We start from the raw sequence: 23,612 nt of genomic DNA on the forward strand, positions 1-23,612 counted from the left end.
GTAAATGTCTACAAAGCCCAGATTCCCGACTTATGTATAAACACTCAGAGGACCCTGGTGTGATCAGTGGCATCATTACATTACTACTTAATAGCACATGCTGTTGATACATTAATTGCTTTATTGACTATTTTAAAAGTTTACGACCTCATCTGCATTCCAATTTGACCTTGTTTTGCACTTTTTCTAGTGTATCATCACACTCAATAACCTACATAATGTGTATTATACTAATAAATTTACAAATGAAAAAAGAGTCAGATGATATGCACCTCATTATTTTTTTAATTGGTTAAATCATTGTTAGGCAGGATTTATATTGCAAAGAACTGCATAAGCTCAAAACTTTGATACTACAGCTTCATGATTGGAAAAGATATGTTCCACGTTGTTTTGTACTTTTCTTTTAAATAATGATTACCAGATGAAGAGGCTGGACAATATATTCATGATTTGAATCAAGGGAAAGTGTCTCTAAAACTTAAATAGATGTTTTATTTTAAAAATCCTAATGAATTAATAGTGTGCCCCATGACACTATAAACATCTGTTTGAAAGTATTTTTTAAACTGGGAATTTCATTTCTAAAACTTGAACAAAACCCAGTACTTCCCAAGAAATAAAACTGATTGAAGAAAAGTATATAGGCTAATTGAAGCCATTAAAATTTGAGTATTTGCAAGATGAAAATAAAATTTTGCATTTTGAAGAAGCCTTTAACATTCATTCTGTCATTTCTACAATAAAAATCTCACATTTAGCAGATTTTCCAGTTCCCATTCCCTGTCCAATCTCAAATGTCTAAAACAAAGAAAATTTAAAAGTTCCTTATACAGTTAATTCTTCAGTAGGCACCATTTGGGAAGATAGTGAATTTTGTGTTCAAAAAGAAGTCAGACAGGGTATTACACTCTAACACAGAAGATTTTTGAGATATTTACTGAATTTTCTTTATCTAAGAACATTAATCTATATAATGCTCTGAGTGCTTAAAAAGTGGTTTAGAAAGTAGGATATCCCTAATATTTATCATATGTAATATAAATTAAGGAACAGGGCAAGAATACCACTGAAAACATAATCAGGAAAGAGTTATTAGAAATTAGAATTTCAGACATAGGTACAATAGGGACAAACATGTATTCTATTTTGTTTTATAGATGAAGAAATGAATGTCCAGAATCATTAGAAAACTTTTCCATAGCTTCGGTGTTAGTAGTAGTGCCATGGAGATCTGAACCTTATACAGAGCTTTGTTACTGATTGTGATCGCAGAGAAGACTATGGGGAGCCATTCCAGATAAATAAATGATGTACAAAGTTGCTAACATATTAAAGAGATACAGAAAACTTCACAAAAGCTAAGGAACAATGAGGCTACTAAGAACACAGGTGAGTCTTACAGAAGGAATTTTGGAGAGCAGAAATTAAAGACTACTCATTTCCCAATCATGGTGAATAGGTATTGGTGTCAATATTCAGTATGTTGCAAATTCTGAACTGGTTGTGATTTCAATTGAAACAGTTCAGAGCAACTAGAATGCAGAATATTTTAAAAATCATTTAACTCGTTTATGGATTTCATCTGTTAACAAGAAATGTATTCCACATCCTGACCACTCAAATCCCAAATGATCTTATGAAATCAGAAAGTCACATTGCTATTAGAGACAGACAAGTTCCTTAATATAGAGATTTCAGCCATAAAATAAACTACAATTTAATTTCATTTTTCCAATGGTTCACTTCCTATGATCTTACAAATACATTTATTTGAGAAACAGAATAAAATTTATTCCTCAACTAATTTTATCAAGTAATGAATGCCACTTCCTGATTGTAGAAATAGCACTTTATGAAATTACTCCATGCCCCTAAGTCTTTTTTTATTCAACCTCTTTACCAGAAAGACTTTCATCTCAGCTTCAGCTCTAAATCACATTTTTCATGAATAATGAACTAACAATTCTGTGTACTTGTGAATTATTTTAGATATCTAAATTATTGTTAAAATTTACATTCTCACTTCATGCGACAGAGTGTCTAATTGACTATGCACTTGGTTTAGCAGCCACTTCCTCAGACTCTCACAGAATATTAAAGAACAGAGTGAGGCATCCACACAACCGGGACTCAACAAATGGAGCAAGAAGGGCTACTGCTTCAGAATGGCAGCGTTTTACCTGCATTGTAGAGCAATTCAGAATTACTGCTCTTTTAGAAACCTAGGCCATTTTCTTAGAAGAAACAAATAAAGTGCTCTGGAATAGCACATTTCAAAGATCGACGAAAAATAAATTCTTTGGAACATAGCATTATATTGAAAGTATCTGTGATTTTTTATAGATAAAAGGATATTAGTTACTTTAAATGGAAGAATAAAGTGTGTTAGGCTTCTTTGGTTTGTTTTATTTGTCAAAAATTGTTTGCAAAGTTTTTAACTTTTTAGCAAATTCTGATAATAGTCCAGTGAATGGCTTCATTAATATAAAGGTCAAAATAAATGAGGTTTAAAATAATAATCTTGTTTGTCTCTATAACTTGAGGGGTAAAATAGGATTAAGTTCTACAACTCAGAATATTTTAAACAATACAAGCAACAAATTCCAAGCATTAGCCAGACAAGTGAACCCTCAGGAGTTACAGTACATTTTATTGCATTCCGTTTTTTCCCTCTTTTCTTTTTCTCAAGAGGACATTATATTAGGGGATAGTCCGGTGTGAATGATCGAAACATGAGGTTAAGAGAATAATTCTATGAAATGGGTCATCGGTGCTGAACCCCATATGCTTTCTTTTTCAAGGAACAATTTACCTATAGCCTTGCCTGGCCTAAGTGGACAGGATATGTCATATTCCTTAGCAAACTATCTGTTAACGGCAGGAAAAATGAAGGCCCAAGATAAAGTCAATGGGAAAAACCCAGGAGACTTTTGTGACCAGATCCTGAAATGTTGGGAGATAAGGATAGTTCCTCCTAACCACAAAATCTGTAAGAATGAATGGATAAGAATCCAATTAGAACCAATCCATGAGCCACGGTGACCTGGAGTTGCTAAGACAATAGGTACTTCTTCAAAAATCAAGAAGGGGACCTGGGCAGGACTCTCTGGAAACTTCACTGGGATCCCCAGTAGAATTGAAGCACAAGAGAAGCACATTGTCCCTCTCCTGTCTGAGAGAATCCACTCTCTCCCTTAAGTGTCCCTTTCCACTTTTCCTATCACTTTAATAAACTCATTCTTGTTACTCTGAGTGATATGTCTGAAATCCTTCCAGCTTGATCACAAGAACTGAGGTTTGAAGGGGGATTTCACATTGCCTCAGTTTCTCGAAGACCCCAGTTCTGTAACAATTACACTTGAATATTATGAATGAATTGAATTGATAAATAATAAATTAATAAAGATGAAAAGCTACATTAGTGGCAGTTAAGCAAAGGTGAGAAACAAGTAAGTGTCATGAACAAAATTAAGTGGCAAACAGTTCATAGCAGTTTCTCACTTATATGCAAAGAGAATTCACATTTCCAAAGATGGCGGAAGTCTCCACATTGCCTGGCAGTTTGTGAGGTTGAGACAGGAGGATTGAAAGTTCAAAGCCAATCTCAGCACTTGAGGCGCTAAGCAACTCAGTGAAACCCTGTCTAAATAAAATGCAAACAGGGTTGGGTGTGACTCTGTGGTTGAGTGCCCTTGAATTCAATCCCTGGTAACCACGCCTCAAAAAAAAAAAAAAAAAAGTCTCCACACTGGAGTTCTAATAAAATACTCACTGTTTGTTTATATTTTATATTTTCATCATTCATCAGGTAAACAATAAATTCCCATCTTCTACCAACCACTTAACCTAAGTTTGACCAAAACCTTTCATTTTTTTTTTTTTCCATAAATAGAAACACCTTTTTTAGTGAACAGGGTTGACTACAGAGGATATCCAAGAAAATAGAACCTGGGCATTATTTCTTCGTCATGTTTGGTTTTCTTGCTATTTTTTAATGTTAATGTTTCTTTTAAAAGACTCATATTAGAACATATTTGCAATATTAGTGTTCTTTTTAAGTATGGCTCAGACTCCAGTTTTCCAGTTATACATCTCATCTGAACCAGAGTTCATATTATATGCTCTTATTTTTTAATGAGGCAATGCCCTGAATCTGTCCATGGTGCGTAATTTATCTGTATATTTATGAGAGAATCAAGGTGGAGCTCCAATACATCAGCAGGTATAAACTCAATTTTGCAACAATCCATTAAGTATCTAAAAACTATAAGTAGAAACGAACCATGAGGCACATTTTTTTTTTTTCCTAATGCAGTGAACAAGGGCAAGAGTAGTGGCTCTGTGAGCTATTTGATCTTGAATGCCAAGACCCGGAATCTATGATTAATGATCTTTTATAAAAATTACCTGTCTCCTGTATATGTTAACTAAAGCATACAAACTCTTAAGAAGAAAACTAATGTATGTATCAAAGAATCACTAAAGACTTCAAAATAAAAGTACTTTCTTTAGCTACATATTTTTAAAGTATAATTTTGATTCACTACTTCTTAATGAACTCCTTTTTAATAAACTCCTTTTTAATAATTTCAGTTTTACTCAAATTAATTTATGCAATTTTAACTGCTTTTCAATCCCATTAACATTTTCACCTGAATTCAAGTCTGGAAAACTTTTAATTTTTTTTTTTTTTTTTTTTTTTTAAGTACTAGGAATTGAACCCAGGAGTGCTTGATCACTAAGCTGTACCCAGCCATTTTTATTTTTCATTTTGACCTCAAACTCATCATCCTCCTGCCTCAGTCTGCCAAGGAGCTATGATTGCAGGCAAGCACCACTGGACCAGGCTCTGGGAAATAATATTAAATGAACATTAAAAATGAGCTTGACATAAAAACAAACCTAAAACAAAAACCTAAACAAAAACCAAAATAAATTGCTTATTTCAGAATTAAAGTAAAGCATATGTTCATAAAGGAAATAAAATATTTTCTCAAGAGAAAATAATAATGTTTCCTTATTAAGATTCACTAGCATAAATGTAAATGAAAATAGGAGGAGGCAATGTAAAAACCACCATGATGTACCGCTTATTAGAAGTCTCATGCCTTACTATTTCAGAGGTGGGAAAAAATAGGAGATTACTTTTTTTTTTTTTTTACTATCATATCCTTTCAATTGGTAATTGTTCCAAATCTGCACTTATAGAACATTTTTACCAATGTTATGATAAAGTACAGTGTCACAACTTCAGGGTTTTAGAGAAATACATGAAGGCAGTGAACAGTAACCACTACACAATTGTTTTCTGACTCTTGATCTGACAGGGAGCAGATCATAACCCAAGAATTAAGGAAAAGAAAGGAGGATGCTGTTCCCTTACAAACACAGATGCTTCCATTGTCTTTATAGATATGCTTATTCATCAGGTATTTTCTTAGTACCTTAGTTTTTTACTTTCTTTGCTAGCAGTGGGAGTACAAAGGAGAAAAAGTATTACTGTGACTGATGCTGCATTTGCTAAAAGCACAGACTCTTCATTTGGGCCTACAGATGTCTGATGTGTATCTAAAAAGCAGGATAAAAACTTGCCTTCTCTGCCTTCATTTTTGTATGGGTCTCCCTTCTATCAATAACTTTGGGTCGGATTCCTGCTCAAGTCTCATGTACACATGTAAATCATTTAAAGAAAATTTGTCTAGAGCTGCCAATTGAACCCACTCAGTGCTGAAGGCACCAACATAAAAGTAGCAAAGATTATCTTCAAGGTTTATAGGGACATCATAGTCAATAGGTCGCCAACCACCAGCTCTTACAATAACCCATTCCAGATCACCAGAGCAGCATCTAGAAGTCTCCAGTCATTGCCCTAAGCCTGAAGGAAGACAAGTCATTGTCCTAACTCCGTCTTGGACTTGTTCTTTCTGAGTTATTCTCTCCTGCAGTCACCTTGGATTCCGGGAACAAAAGTCTGATCGATAAACATCTTCTGACAAGAGTAGAAACTACACCCCAGGAAGCAGTACTTTTCTTGTAGCTCACAAGGCTCTGCATGACTGATACTGAAATAATGATCAACTAGACCATGTCCTGGCCAAGATCACCAACTATGCAAGCCTCTGACCCTTGTCTTCCATCCTTTCCCAAATAATTGCAAGAGCACCTGGAGAGATGTTTCAGTCTTTCAGTGCCTAAACTGATGTTTTATTTTTCCTTGTGTGATCACATGGAGAATAAATTCCTTTTTTGCCTTCACTGCCATTCAACTCTTTGATGGGTTTTGACTTTTGGGATGGTTGGGTAGACCTGGTCTGTTGAGACCCCCAGAGCTGACTGGGCCTTGGGTTTAACTCTGGTAACACTGTCACTGTCTCAAGGACAAGCAAGGAAGCTAACTTGACAGTGGGGAAATTATCCTCTCCAGTTGAGTGAGACAACTTGAAATCCATACCAAGCCTTCAGAAATGAATGTGTTTTCCTTGTCACAGTACCAGCCTGACTCTATCTAAGCAATGGTCTTCTCTTTGACTCTTATACCTCTTATGTGATATTAATTTATTTATTCTTTAATATATATTACCATACTCCTGTCGAAAGATGAGTCTTAATTGCAGTTTCTTAATTTCTGTTTCCACTTCACAACCCCCTGACATTCTCAGATGATTGTAGTGGGTGGTACAAACATACTGGCTAATTAATGACTAATTCCAGACATCAAGCTCTCAAGGAGTCTGGACTAGTCATACCAACAGACCAAATTGATAAAAATTCTTGCCTCAGAAGACAAAAAACAGCACAGCAAGAAAACAGGTCATTGAATTTCATCCCCAAAAATTTTGAGGGACAAATTGTATCATTTTTCTTGCCTATTAATTGTCTTTATAAACTTGCAAATCAATGCTACAAAGTAAAAGTCCATACTCTGTATTTAGATTTTAAAAAATGATATTGAATGGACCACAGTTAAAATGTAAGAGTAGCAAAGAAGAAATCATGGCTTGACATAATAAAGAAGGGAAATACTTTACATTAAAATTGAGACACAATGATTTAGAATTTTAGCTAGATGTGCTGCCACATGCCTGTAATCACAGGGACTCTGGAGACTAAGGCAAGAGGATCTCAAGTATAAGACCAGCCTCAGCATTTAGCAATATTTTCTCTCAAACAATCAAACAGACAAACAAAAAACAGAAAAGACTGGGAATGTTTTTCAGTGGTAAAGCACTCTTAGATATAATCCCCAGTACCAAAATATATAATTAATAATAAATAAAATTTTAGATTTTTAGATTAGATGAACTCTAGGCAGTACAATTTTCATTTTTCATGAAATAATTTTCTCATGAAACGGATAACACTATTATTTAATAAAGAGTGCTTCACAAAGAATGATCTACTAAAAGTGTTCCATTATTGTTTAGTCAGTCAAGTTACCTATCACAGCCATTTGTGAATTATTTTTTGAAAATAATGAATATAATTAAGGGAAAATAATTAACCAAAAAAAGATTGATTATTTTTCTGAACATATCTAACACATTTGATAGTGCATTTAGAAAAATATGAAATCAATGATTCTAAATTTCTAAAACTATTTGCAGCTGGTATCTCAAGCTTAATTTTATTTGGGGAAAATAGAATATTTCTTGACATATCCTTTATTAAGTAAAATCTGAGGCATGGGTATAAAGTAAGAGTATAGTTTTATAAAGTAAAATTATTAGTGCCGCAATTAAATCAATGGAAGGGTAACTTCTCTACTTTTTACCTGAAGCTTCTCATTTCTTTGAAGGAGCAGAAATAAAGAGACTAAACCAGCAGACCCCCACACTCACACAGCAGTTAATAGAGAAACATTCTCCCAATTGTAGTTAGTATACTGTCCTTCCTTCTCAAATGTTGGCTTAATATGCAAGACAGACACAGGAAAGCTAGGAAGTGTGGGAGGAAGGAATTAGTTAGTTAATAAACTGTGATGCAACCTGCTAACAATCTGATTTAAAAAGGCATGTTTTAAATTCTGTATAGTATGATTACATGTACAATATCTTAAGATACAAGTGATCAGAATTTTCTAATCATTCAATTATATTAAGTCCTTTTAAAAGCTAAAGAAAAATCGGATTTACTTATTGATTAAGAGATTGATTGTCAGTGCTGCTTGTACCACCCAAGGTCCAACTGGTAAAAGAGAAATCCTATCCGTTGTTTAAACACAGAGAATTTAATGCAGGGATCGCTAACGAGGTGTTGCAGGACCCCAGAAACCCACTGAAAGTGAGACTAGGACAAAAAAAAAAAAAAAGAAATTGAGGCAACATATTAACATATTATGACGAATTGTGAGAAGGTTGAACACCTGCACAGTATGGGAAACAAAGAAAGAGTTCAGAATTAGCAGAAACTAGGAGTCTGGCAGAGGGCACCCCGGCATTGTGACTCAAAATTCTGAAATGAGGACACTGCCTGGCTACTTTTGGCAATTCAAGGAGATGTGATGAGACTGATTCCAGGAATATAAAAAGAAACTAGTACTGCAACCAGTGAATGGTTGCTGCCAGGATGAAGTGCCATTGGTTGGGCAATGGTGAAAGGAAGAGCCAGCAAAGGACAAAGCAAGCTTCCTGTCCCCATACTGTTTCCCTCCAGCGCGCTCTATTGGCAGAACCTAACAGGAAGCCAGATGGTAAAGGGCAAAAGCAGTTTGCAGAGTTCCAATCCTGAAATCACAAAGGGTGAGTGTGGAGCTGACAAACAACAGCTTAATAATTGCCACTGACATTTAATCAAGGAAATTTAGATGTGATGACTGATAAGATTCCTTTCATTCTAAATCATACTATTATTCTGTGGAAAAATTTGAGCTCAAGGTGCTGACTCCAGAAATAGCACTGAGCCTGTAAAGAGACTAGATGGTGGAGGACTTCTGAGAGAAAGAGCAAAGAGGAAAATGTTCAAAGCACAAATTTGTCATCTGATCTCTCCTTTTGAGTCTTCTTTGAAAAGAATCGCTTCCTCGGTGGTTCAGTGACATTGTGTACAAAACCATACTGACTTTTTATCCTGTTCTACAGTGTGTGTAAATATAGGCTAAAATCACACAGGCCCTGGCTATAAATGGTATGCCTCATCTATCAAGGGACAGTTAATTTGTGCATTCATCTTTTAAAACTAATAATGAATTTCTAAAGCCTTTTAAACGGGCTTAAGTTTTGTAATCCATTTATTGAACATGCCTGCAATGAAAAATTAATTATTAAACAAGAGCCTTGGGAAGACATCAGCGGCCTTGTCACCCACGCACTAGATTGATAACATGTCAGTTTCCAGACCAGGGAGGGCACTGACAACTCTCAAATTTAAACCTGGAAGGGTAATGCTAAGCATGTCATGGCATAAGTCACATTTTTAATTTATTTTTTATTAAATGTTAGATAGAAAAAATTCATCCATGCCTCTCAAACACAGCCTAACTAAATGAGCTGGCACTCTTTCAAATGTAAAGGCTGGTTACAGCTTCTCAAGGGCATCGGAAACGCTGAAGCATAAGACAACGGTAAATACGAGCAGCAGAAGAGGTGGACAGTGATATATTCACAAGCACCATGGGCGAAGTGAGGTTTTGGAAAATGCTGAGGCTAACAAAACAAGGGCAGCACATTCCCCAAATGGTAAATGCACCTGAAGTCAGAGACTGTGCTTAATGCTGGTACGTGACAGTGTCCATCACTAAAGGAGGTGGGGGCCAAGACATGCAAAGAAACTTGTTTCTTTTTGAAAAAACTGCCACCAATTTTCAAATCAATTTTCAAAATCCCAAGTTTGGGAGTTAGTTAGATTTGAAACTTAGGATAATTGTTCAATTTTGACATCACATCTAACCTTTAATTTTGTAAAGATGGCTGTGATTCTAAAAAAGAAAAGAACATTTGAACATTTATCATACAGTGTGCTCCTGTAGCAAATACTGCAGCCTTTTGAACCCGTCCTCCAAGCAGAGTTCAATCTCAATCTATAAAATCATTGCAGAATATTTTAAATAAGATATATTCAACCATGTCAGAAAGAACAAATCATCCACAGTATTGCTATCTAAAATACCTGACACACTAATTTGAAATTTTAAAATCCTAAGTGAATGAGACAACCACTCACCTAGTCCAGACTGGGCAACAATATTTGAAACAAAGATAAAGAACATCTCAGTAGATTACATCCCAGTGTATCATCCTCATTCATTTTTCTTCACTAATTATTCACTGTTTACTGAACTAATGAGCTAAGTGCTATAGAAGATACAAAGATGTGAACAACATTGTCTAGACTTGCAGAACTTCTTATTTGATAGGAAGACACAGCGAAGTGTTCTGTGTTGTCAGAGAGGTACAAGAAATGAGCTACATAAAGCACAGCTTGGAAGCTTGGAGATTTCATTAAAAAAGAGTTTTTGCTCAGAACATTTTATTTTCCAGTTAGGATGCATTATTGAATGATCAAAGATTTTTGCCCTTGTAGAGCATATACTCTAAGTGAAGTCAAATAATATTCAGTAGACAAAATAAGTGCATACATTATATGGCATGTTAAAACCTAAGTGTTGAGAGGAAAAAAAAAAAAGAAAAAGCAAATGAGGTTATTTGTGATTTGGGGTACCCCATGCTGAGAATGAGTAATTATAATTTTAATTAGGGTGGGTGAGATAGACTTCAGTGAGACAGTGACATTTGAACAAAGACTTGATGATTTTTAATAAGCGATGCATGTAGGAGAGTGTATTTTAAGAAAAGAAATAGCATCAAAATTATAATTCATGTTTATGTTTGTCTTCAGCAAGTACAAACTTGATGCAGAATAAGCATGCAAAAATATTTACTGAATATATGTCCAATCAAACTTACAGTATCATGAAATTACTGAACACACTTTCTAAATGTGAATACTTCCATTTGGTTGGAATGTACCCTACTTATAGAACCATGGGAGAAAAAGCTAAAATGTTAGATGGATACCTTATGCTGAATTCAAAAGTGAAAGATTTTATAGAAAATTCAGTATAGAATCAAAACCTACTTAAGATCTCAATTAGTGTAGGAAGGAACAAAAAAGGGAAGAGTTAGTTGGTGGCAAGATGAGAGCTGTACTCCCAACTGTGCACAGAGTTTCAATACAGAAGAGACTGGAGTAAGGGGATGGTTCATAAACCTTTACATATTCCCTTTATTGCACAAGGGAGACTTCATATAGGATTATGATATTGGAACTTAAAATCGGGCATGTTCAAAAGAAACATATCCATTCATTCACTGAATAATGTATTTACTTAGGAAAGGAAGACGGGAGGGAGGGAGAGAGAGGAAACTTTTCTGGTCAGGTTATATGCTTATATGCTACACTGAGAGTATAGTAAGGATAAAGACAGAGAGTTGGGTTTTTTTGCTAATTTTTTCCTTATATCACTCACAAAACAATCACATATATAGATAGATATTTATACATAAAGATATCTATATATGTAGATAGTGCCATATAAAGATATCTATAGATATACAAATATATATCAATATCCATCTATATCTATATATCTATATATAATATACACACTATTTATGTAGTTTATATATACACACATATGTATATGTGTGTGTGTGTATATATACACACATTTGTATATATATGTGTGCATATATATATACATATATATATATGAAGAGAGAGAAAAAGACACTACAAAGATACCAAAATGATATGAGAAATGTTAATGTGAAGAATTATATAAATTGGATAGCTAGAGAAGACCTTAAGAATAAGCAAGAGCTAATTCACTTTCAAGAAGAGCAATAGCGTCCAAATATAAAAAGAGGGCAAAATAGAAAGGAGAAGATAACTTGGACATTGTTAGTTTAAGGAGCTACAACTAAGGAAAATTAAGAGTAATATGTTAAAAAAAAAAAGTAAAAGTGATATGTCAATAATGGAGTTCCTCCTTTGGGAGACTGCAGGAGTGGGTCTTAACTTCAAATCACATATCCCAACGGCCGGTAGATCTAAAAGGTTTATCTTTAACTCCGTTCTCTCTTCTGAGTTCCAAACTACCACATTTTTAGCTGCCTACTGTGATTCTAGTTTTCATATATACTACCTTAATCAATATAGTCTCAAATTAAACCTATATTTCTCCCCACTTCAAATTCTCTCCTGTTTGGTGCAAGAAGTAACTTTTTGCCCTAACAATTACCAAAGCAAAACAAAACAAAACTCCCTCTTGCCTATAACTCACCAGATCCACTTCCCATCATAAATTCCTGGCAATGGTCTTCAAACATCTCTTATAACCAGCCTCCACACGCAATTCTCAGTTCAGTTTCCCGTCAGCTGTCTCTTCTGAGTGTTCAAAATAAATGCTACTGGTTCTTCCCTTTTGTCATGTTGTTCTTCATTTTCCCCACTGCTGCCCATGTAGATTTAGTCCAATGAAAAAAAAGTTTTTTAAGTCGTGCTATTAACTTTCAATTAAAAAAAAAAGAAGCAAACCAAATATTCTGTCAATACCAATGACGATAATAGAGACCAAGAAAAACGACAAACTCTTTAAAAAGACTCAGTCCTTCACAATCTAAACCAACATGCTCTCCATCCTTCTGTGGGAGTCATTTCTTCCACCAACCATCCTTAGAATACCTGTTTCTTTACTCTCTACCTTAGAATATCTGCTTCTGAACTCTCTACCTTTGCTCAGATTATAAATTTTTTCATTCGTACTTAGTCTGGCAAACTCCTATATATCCTTCAAGACCCATTTTGCATGCATTAGAAATCTAAATTTAATTAATTCATTCTGAGATGTCAATCAAGGTTGATACAGTTTTCAGTCAGCAGCAAATACTAGAAAGGCTGATGTTAGATGAGAAAAGCAAAGAAAAAAACATGAAAAAGAACTAAAGGGAGATGAACAAACCCACTTAGAATTCTAAGGACTGTATTTCAAATTTCTCCTATTTCTTTGAACCTTTAAGCTAAGTATATTTAACTTCTAAAAGAATAAGTAACTTGACATTATTTCCATTCTGCAATCATAGTTCTGGGAAAATGTATTTCATGTGGAATGGAATCAATATCTCTTTGTACAGAAAGAAAGCAATACCATTCTTATTTTTTATCCATGCTAAAAAGTAGATTTCAGTCTTAATTCAAGAACAATTGATTTTATTCACTGTATTTTTAGTGAATATAAGAAATAAATATCAAAATATTTCCTTAATGTTGAAAATATTAATTTCCTGGTACTTTTAAAGTGGCAAAGTCATTTATATAACGTCTTTTTTTGGTATTATTGACTTGCATTCATTGAATACTTAGTATGAGCCTGTCAGTTTTCTAAGTACTTAACATCCTTTACTCATTTCCAAAGAGACAAATGTCATTACAAAATGACAGTTGTGACAGTGATTAGAACTATTCACATTTTACAAAATTCTCAGACTTAGAAAGTCAAACCATCTTGCTGAAGTCACATAGCTAATAAGCTCAACACACAATTAGGTCTGTCTGATTCAAGTGCTTATTTTCTAACTACACAGCTGATAGACTAGTTTTTAAAATTACCTTACACAAATAAAAGCGGGAGATATAATGTCTGAAGATTTGAATCTAGTTATCATGCTTATATTGGTCACATTGGTTAGTATAAAATAGCATAATAATTTCCGATGCATGTACAACATTTAAAAATTATGCCACAAAAATCTTAAAAATTATGTCCCTGAAAATTATTTCACCAATCATGGAGGGGCAAGAATAATAGACTATGCTGTTCTGTAAGAAATCCCAATTTTAGTTTGTTTTGTTCCCATTGCTTACAAAACAAGAGTAGGAAGAAATCCCAAAATGGGAAAAGCAGTGGCTTGTTTCCTGGCTGGCAAGGTCTGAAAATGCTCTGGGTACAGCATTCTAAGTACCTAGGAGAGAATGTCAATCCCCTTGGTTTAATTAGGACCAGCGTTGTTTGGCTGTGACTGAAAGACAGAGAGAGCAACATGGGATCTAAGAAGTAGATGGTACAGTCAGGCTGTGAACTCCTAGTGGGACAGAAGGAACAGGAGAGTCCCCCGTGGTAACAGTGGCTCTCATATACTCAGCTTAAGGAGAGAAGCTTCTAGAAGGAAACACTCTTTTACCATTCAAAAACAACAACAACAAAAAACAAACAAACAAAAAAACAAAAAACTTGTATACACTTTATATATTAAGTATTTTTAGGCTTTACTTCTTATTTTCCTAATTTTAATTTCTATTGGTACAGGTGACTACTCTGCAGGAATCTTGTGAGAATTTAGTCATCATCAGGAAGATTTTTCAGCTTATTTATAATACCTCAAAGTTCTTGTACAAAACATATTTTTATTGTATCATCTCATTTGTAAAATTAATATCTGTGTGAAATTGTGCTCCTTGTTCCCAGAAATAATTACAAACAAACTGGTCATTATAAAAGAAAAAAAAATGAGTTAGAGTCCTCTGTTGAATGTCTTTATCTTAAAAATTTCTTGAAGTGAAAATTTTAACATTTAAAGCACTTGGTTTTATGTGAAACTACACTACAAATTGCTTGAATATAGGCAACAGAGTAATCATAAATTTTAAAAAATTATTTTTAAATATCTAATTTTCTAAGTCAATAAACTCACTGGCAAATATTCTTTAAGGGTTTTAAAGTTGCTTATAATAAATCTGCATGCTGTTCAATATCCTCCTCAAAACACAAATAAAAAATAGATATGACGAAGTTCTCAAATTTTATATGAAAATGCTTCTAATCTAGATATAAACATAAAACTCTTTTATACTGGGTATAATAATCAAATGTGTTCAAATCTGACTTCTTAAATTTTTTGAGTCAGTACTAAAGTTCACTATTGTGTTCAGAAATTAATTTTACAATTAATTGAGTTTAAAAAATCCAGTCATTGCACTTATTTCTCTCTTTAACTCTTAATTTTTAGAGACCACTGATCATTAATGTTTTATTTTTAAATAAGACTAGTGATATACTAAATGTCATTACTCATGAATTCACTTTCACTAAAGAGTAACATTTCCTGAGAAATGGTTTAATCTAGCGGGCTGTAGTGGCACAAGCCTGTAATACCAGCCCCTCAAGAAGCTGAGGCAGGAGGATCGCAACTTCAAAACCAGCCTCAGCAATTTAGGGAGACCCTAAGCAACTCAGTGTGACCTTGTCTCTAAATAAAATATAAAACATGGCAGGGTATGTGACTCAGTGGTTAAGTGCCACTGGGTTCAATCCCTGGTTAAAAAAAAAAAAAAAAAAAAAAGATGGTTCAATCTTCTAAGAACTTTCCTTTTTTCCTATGCATTTATCACATGACTTATTTTAATAATGAGGTTTACTAATCTATTTTTGGTTCTGTTCAAAAATATTATGAAGAGTCTTCAAAAGTGACATATTGATCTGTCCATTAAATGATCAGACTATCTAGTCCTTTCATTTATAGCCATCTGCCTTTGGGTCTTTCTGGAATTCTTGTCTGTACATGGAAAGCCTAGTTTTGTTGTTTGTTGGTTGGCTTTCAAAATTAAAAACAGAAATCACATTCAGACAGAGATGATTTTAGTAGAACCAACCACCAGTCAATGAAACCACCTGCCACAACATACAGGCCTTTACCAGATGTCTCTTCACAGTATCCCAAGCAATCTGATTGACCTGCTTTGTTGATAAACACAGTGTATTCACATACAAATATATGGTAAGTGTGTAAAATTTAGAAATTCATTATATGAGCAAATATATTTCTGAAAGTGTTTTTAAAGAAACTTTCCAAAAATTTCCTTGCAATGAAGATATTAGATGAATACTTAAAAGTCCTTTTAATCAAAAAAATTCACATTTTGTCCTCTTACACTGACTGTGAACAATTTAAGTTTAAGTAATGTTTTAAAAAAAAACGAAATTAAGAAAAAGAAAAAATCAGGTTCAATTAATTTACAATGTCATCCCACAGTATGATTACTAACATATATTATCACCACATTGTTTTAAGGAATCACAATGATAGAAAATTATTTTGATATTTCAATCTTGTAACTAGGGATATCTACACAAGATGTGTTTCTTAATTGTAACTAGCCCCTGATGGATATACATATTATTAAACAAACCTAGGATTTCTGGATTTGGAATATAGTTGGAAACATCACATCCAATTATTTAAATGAAGATTAAGAGAACCAATATAGTTTGAAGCAGGAACTTTCATTACTTCATATACTGCCAAGGAGTCTGTCCCAGTGGTAAAATTAGTCATGATATACTCAAGGTATTTCACTCTCTAGCCTATCCATTACACCTACAAAATTAAATAACACTTTACAGGAACTATTTTAAAGATTGCTACTCATTATTAGAAAATAGCATTGGGAGAAAGAGCCTTTATTAAAAAAAAAAAAAAAAGTCTCTTTGAAAGTTATAATATCTGTCATGAGTTCCCCATCCTGCTGGACTCCAGGGAAGGCAGATGGATGTGCCCATTCCCACGTGCACTGGTGATCTAACAGACCCGACCAAGCCTCAGATCAATCTTCTCTATAGTCCCATTAGTTTTGATGAAGTTCTTTGAGAAACTGAAAAGAGAAAAATGCCAGTGAAAAATGTTCCTATTCTGTAATATGTTGTTATCAGGGGGCCCTGATTTAATCCAGAGAAGGGAGTAGGCTGGAGGGTAAAATTAACCTTTTCTTTATATATGCACACACACACACTCATATATGTATATGTAAATATATGTATATGTACACATACATGTGTCTAGAGCAAGCATATGGATAGAAGCCATATTGTACATTGAAAACCTTTTCACAACTCTATACATTTATTAAATTCCACTGAAATATTCAGACAAAATATTGAACTCATATTAAAAAAAATAAAGGAATGTGTACCTTACATTTTATTATAAGAATTTCGTTACATAACACACATTTTTAAACGCACATATTTGGAAGACTTTTGGCAGAGATCATCAGGTCTCTGGGCATGGTGCTGGAATCCAGGTTTTCTCACTTGGAAATTTCACTTGTGACTTTGAAGATGTTTCTTCAATCATTTTGTGTCAATTTTGTAAGATGGGAGAGGAAGTTGATTTGGCAAAGTAAAAGGATTTTATTTTATTATTTGAATTTGCTTTAAACTGGTGATGTTCTATTCTGAATTTGAGTAAGCATGCTTGGCTAAGGGTTTTGCTATGCAAAGTGGTTCTCTATGCAGACCTTTCTGAACAATTTATAGTGTCTCTTTGTTTTCAGAACCTGCACCACTCACATACACATGCAGTCACACTTTAAAACTTAAGCCCATCTTTCATTCTCCTCAGACATTCCGTGGGTACTCCAGAAGATTGGCATCCCCTATACCATGTACGATTTGCTTTCCTTAAAGCCAAACTCCTCTTCATCAGGCCCTTGTACTCCTACATGGACAATCATGCTAACTTAATCCATGATAATGCCAGTAAGTGCATTTGTATGTAGCCTCTATAGAATATATGCACATTTTCAATTTTCAAACTATTGTGCTGAATTTAGGTAATATTTGTATTTTCTCAATTTAAGCAAAGAATCAGTAAGGTATTTAAATATCTTTTATATAATATACTTCTGCTTATTTCACATGTATTTATTCCTGCCTTATATCCAGAATGTACTTAGACAGAGTTAGATGATAAATCTAAAAGGGTGTAGCAGGCATCATTAAATAACAGGATTAACATTGACTCCTACATGGAGAAATATTATAATGCCTTTAGTTCAAGCCCTAAGATAATGCGGTTTATTTGAAGCATTGAGGATGGTGGATAGATAGATACACAAAACCAGAATAGAAAGGAAGTGGGTGTTTCTGGCAATCTAGGTCATTTGCTTCTGAGTTCTGTCTGAAGTTATCAGTTTATCTAGGGAGCTTATTAAAAATACTGATTCCCAAGTTTTGCCCCTAAATATTTGGTTGGTGATATCTAGAAATAAGTATTTTTAGCCATTCCTGGTGGTTTTGTACAGACCTTTCCACACTTGACTTTGAACCATCATTTGGAACTAAATAACCTACAAGAAGGGGGATGATGAGTGGAAAAATATATTTAAAAACAAATTATTTTTAACTTTATACCTTGGGTTAAGGACATTTTGCCTTAAAAAAGCATCTTTTGGTGAGCACTTTCATTCATTAATTTAGTTAAGTATTATGTGGTGAATATTACAACATATATAATACAATATTATTATTATATAATACTTAACTATAATATACATATTTAATAAGGTAGAAATAATGCCATATTCATAGTCATAGTCATGATTTATTCTCAGTTACAACTGGTTTATAATTTTAAAGAGAAATATGATTTCACTTACTTTTCCAATATATGATAAAGAATTCAATTTCAAAAGGAATTTATACAATTTTAAATGGACAGTACACTTTAAAGAAAGAGTATGTCTAAGCCTAAGTTACCTCCAATGTCAAGACTCAAAGTATTTGTATACATTCATGTTTCAACATTATCAGCAATGTGTGAATATATTATATAGATACCCTTAAAACTTTATTCTGAAATATATTTTTCTGGAAAAATTTTCCTATGTTTACAAAAACAGAAGAAGCTAATCCCTGAAAACATCTATAGCAGCAAATCTAATAGTTGAAATTCATAAATACATCTGAAAATATGAGTTATTACAATGAGTAACGAAGTCATCAAAATAGCAATAGTAAAAATGTAAAAGCATTTAGAAATATTCAAGATTTAATACTGAGTAAAAAAATTACAGCTGGAGGCACCCACCTCTATCCCAATGGTTTGGGAGGCTGAGACAGGAGGATCTCAGATTCAAAGCCAGTCTCAGCAATTAGTAAAACTGTAAGCAACTTAGCGAGGTCCTGTTTCAAAATAAAAAATAAAAAGATAGGGCTGGGGATGTGGCTCAGTGGTTAAGCATCGTTGGGTTCAATCCATGCTATTAATAATAATAATAATTACAAATTAGATTATACACGGTGTTAATGAATATGTAAATATATTTATGTGTAAGTCTAAAGACCAAAAGAAAAAAACCAAAGAAGTTAAAACACGGTAAGATGGTGAGGTTTATGCGGGGTTTAAGATATTTCTATTTTTGGGGGGTACCGGGGATGAAACTCGTGGCACTCAACCACTGAGCCCCATCCCCAGCCCTATTTTGTATTTTATTTAGAGACAGGTCTCACTGAGTTGCTTAGTGCCTTGCTTTTGCTGAGGCTGGCTTTGAACTCAAAAGCCTCCTACGTCAGCCTCCTGAGTTGCTGGGGTTACAGGCATGCAGCACAGAGCCCGGCTAAGATATTTAATTTTTAGAGTCTAAATTTAACTATTTAAACATGCTTTAATAAAATGATCTTAAAATTTAAAATTCTCTGTAAAGATATATTCATATTAATTTGGTTAATATCTTTTGTTTAATTTTTTTTTTATTTTTACAGACTGTGGTTAATATTCTTTTGAGTATATTATTGGTGCCATAGTTTTAAACCATCATTATTCTCTTCCTAGCTTTCCTGCATGGATGGAGGAAATAATTTCCATTCACTTACTCTGCCTAAAGGTTACTAACCATGTCCTATGCTCAGGCTATGTTGTGGAGTTTGAATAAGAATCCTTCTTACATAGAAGTGATATCCACTGAATTTTCCATATTTCTCCTTTTGGCAAGTACTGATCAGAAATTTGTGTGACCAGTACCAGGACCTATGTATCTGTGAAAACTTGTACCTATGGCTCACATTTTTATTCAGCTGTCCTTCTTCACATGTTTGATAGTCAATTTTGGAATAGTGTGGGTAGTCATGAGTATATTAACTTTATATCATTAAAGACAGAATTCAATTAAATCACTGCTTCGAAAATAACTGGTATATGAAAATGCTTCTCATCTTCTGGATTGTACCCACTGGGAAGGCTTCTAAATTCCTATTAGCATCTATCATGATATTAAAATATATTTATTATGCACATACTACAGAAACATAAATAAAGTAGATAGACTTTATTAAAGTTGGAATAATTCCCAATTAGTATTGTATATAGTAGTATAGATTTTGGAATCAGTGAATGAAACAATACCGTAATAATACGGAACAAAATAATAAAAAGCTCCCAACAAATTCTGTTTCTGTTTACATTCTTTGTAGCAGTTAAAATTGCTAGAGCCTATTCAAGGTTACTGGGAAGTAAAAAGCACAATAACCAACAGTGGAATTTCTTTTAAGTACTAGCTACCCACTGGGAAAAGAACTATATCACATTTCTTTTCTATGTCAACAATTTGAACAAGGAGAAATCAGCGAGTGCACAATCTATAAAACTGTTGGTTTATTTTTGTGAGGTGAGGAGAGTGTGCAATTACACATTGTTTTGTATTATATTGTTATCCAGTATATATGCTAACTCTATACTTTCAATCTTTGCTTCTAACCTCCAGTCATATTTACCCTGTCAGCCACCATACACTTTTATTTTTTTTTTATTTGTATTGGGGATTGAACCCAGGGGTGCTTAACCCCTGAAAAACATCCCCAGACCTTTTGTGTATTTTATTAAGAGTCAGGGTTTCACTGAGTTGCTTAGGGTCTCCCAAGTTGCTGAGGCTGGCATTGAACTCACAATCCTCCTCATTTAGCCTTCCGAGCCACTGGGATTATAGGCATGTGCAACTGTACCTGGCTTACCACACACTTTTTACTTACATATCTCATCAATATGTCAGCATGTTCAAAACAGAATTTTCAGTTTTAACCCCATCTACCAATCCCATTTTCTTCTTTCATCCGATTGCCTTTACTCACTTTCATTGTTGCTGTCCGTTGCAACCTGGAAACAGGACTCATATGTAAACACAGCACTTCTATTCAGTATGTAGCCATCATATCTTATCAATTTCCCTTTTTGTATGTATTTTGGTATAAGCAATATATACCAATCCATGTAACAACATCGTCACTTTCCCATCTTACTCCAATTTATATAATACTAAATTCTTGACTGTGAGCATAAATCCTTTAAATTCAGTTTGCTGTTAAAAACTCTGCTTCATTACAGTCCAAAATCCATCTTCCAACACAGTGATTATCAAATGTTAGTGGGTATGCTAATCCTGGAGGGTTTGTTAAAATGCAGGCTCCTGGCCTCAGAGTTCCTGAATCAGAAATTTGGAGTTAGGCTCTAGAATGCGACTTTCTAACAAGTTCTTACCTACAGTTGAGGCTGCTAATCCTGGTACCAAACTTTGAGAAACCACTGTTCAAAGGCACTGTTCTAAACTCCTCTTCCAGGATTTCAGAGCTGTTTATAATTTGAGGTCACCCTTATCAGTTCTATAATACTTAGTGCATATTTCTCTTGCTAGATACATGTGGATTTATGATGAAGTTAATACCTATGCACAAGGCCCTTTTGAAGGTATTATAATTAATTAATCTGTGATGTGGTTTGCTTTGTTATAAAGAACTCTGAAAGTATATATACTTCAGGTTATGCAAAACCTGGATCCTCTCCTGCTGCTATCTAGGATTTTTAATTGATTTATGAAAATATTAAAGACCTTCACATTTATGTACCTTGTTGGATCTGCTCCCCTTATTTAGCAAGTCCTTTAGCCCTGGCCCTGTGCTTGGTTCTCTTCCATGTCAAATTCCATCCATCCTTAGCTTTTAAAGCTGTTTCTTTATTCACTAATCTAGGTCCTTTTTCATTGACTGTCAATTGTCTTGCATTGTTGCTGTTTCTTTATGTGTTTCTCCTTAAAGAGACTGAATGGAAAGTCCTTTTCTACGTTACTTTGCCAAACTACGTTTCCTAAATATTAAAATAACTGATACAATAACAGCTGATATTTATTAAAGATGATAACTGGTAGGCACAGTTCTAAAGTCTTAATATATATCATTATGTTCTAAGCTCTCATTTTCCCTGAAATAGTCTACTATTATTGTTGTGATGATGTTGGTTATTTTAAGATAAAAGCAAAGCCTAGAAAGATTAGTATATTCCTCAAAATCCCTTAGCTAATATAGAAGACAGATTCAAACCCCATACTACAGTACTTTACAGCCTTTATTCTCAGTCAGTTAAATTAGAAGAGGTAAACCATTATGTTCAAGTACAGTGGCTGTGGGAAGGTCTTCAACCATTCTTCTCTCTTCTATTGCCTACAGAAGCCTGTGAGGCAGGAAGCTAACTTCACTTAGTTGCAGCACAGTGGCACAGGGCATAACACCATACCAATTCTAAACAGAACAGGTATGCTTGGAAGTCAAGAGAATGGCATTAACTAATATTAGAAAAGCCATTTTTCACAGCTTTTGGATAATAAAATTCTAGTTAACAGATTGTGATGATGATGGCGATTATTTTCATAAATGTTCTATGAGCCTTCAAATCCCCTACTAATAGATTATCCAGTTCTATTTGTATTATTCTTTTCTTAACTGTGAAACCATTGCCCAATCTGTGAAAACTCTCCATCTTGACTCATGGAGCACTATCTTGTCCCTAATGACAGAAATACACCTCAGGGCATATTAACATTTCTATTGGCCTTTGCCAATTCAAATGAAAGTAATTCAAACTTAGATCAATCACTGTTGGCAGAAGGCAGCAACTATTGGGTGAAGTCAAGTGCGGGATTATTTGACTTATTTTTTTCTGAACCAGAAAGATTTGCTATTTAACTCTTAATCACTATCAGTTACCCTCCTATGGATTCAAAAGAATTTCAGATGTTATGATATTTATTATAATAATCATATGACTTAGATGATGAATAATACAATTCCCTATATCAATATAAAACTTAGATAAAGGAAATTAAGACATATGGGCAAAAACTCACACATTGCTACTCAGTTTCACAGTGCCACATTTTTACTCCATACATATATACATATATATATATATATATATATATACTGTTATTTGCATCAACTCTATGTTAAGATAATATCAAATGCTTGCTTATAGAGCTGTCATTCACAATACTTATTAGGCAGTTTATTCAGTGTATTTAGTATATTCAATTTAGTCATGAAAACAGGAAAATCTGCATTTATACCCTGCATTTTCAGTCTAAAAGATAACAAAATAAGAATATATTTAAAATATTTAATAAAAAATCTATTATCTATAAATGCCTTTTATTGACTTCTTGTATTAGAGACGAACTAAAATAATGACTAGTTTTCTAAAACTAGCATTTTATTTTATCTTGGGAGACTAAAAGTTTCCTAAGTGCTTATCATTAGATATCTACTAAATTAATACCTTAGAGGTGACTTTACTACTGAGAAGTAGCGTTGATGTGCCAATGATAAGATATCTGTTATAGCATATAGACCCATGGAGGTCATGTAAAAAACAGTTTCCCATATGAAACATCACTAGAACATTGTAATAAGGCCTGAGGCATTTCATTTTTAATTAGAGAAGCCTATAAAAGACCAATCAAATTAACTATAACAGTACCAACAGATTAAATAACTTATTTAGAGTCATGCATGATGG

The 23,612-nt window shown here is 33.7% G+C and overlaps 1 protein-coding gene and 1 long non-coding RNA gene across 10 annotated transcripts in view; one reads left to right on the top strand and one right to left on the bottom strand.

Moving 5' to 3' along the window:
* Pcdh9 (protocadherin 9) overlaps nt 1–23,612 on the bottom strand; it is an 866,304-nt gene that overhangs the window by 632,031 nt on the left and 210,661 nt on the right. The window lies entirely within an intron of this gene.
* Nucleotides 8,657–23,612, top strand: part of LOC124984623 (uncharacterized) — a 55,459-nt gene continuing 40,503 nt past the window's right edge. The window contains exon 1 of the long non-coding RNA XR_007108718.1: nt 8,657–8,741. This is a non-coding gene — a long non-coding RNA (uncharacterized LOC124984623). The remainder of the gene's footprint in view (nt 8,742–23,612) is intronic.

Source organism: Sciurus carolinensis, chromosome 5 (assembly GCF_902686445.1).
Source record: "Sciurus carolinensis chromosome 5, mSciCar1.2, whole genome shotgun sequence".
Classification (NCBI taxonomy): domain Eukaryota; kingdom Metazoa; phylum Chordata; class Mammalia; order Rodentia; family Sciuridae; genus Sciurus; species Sciurus carolinensis.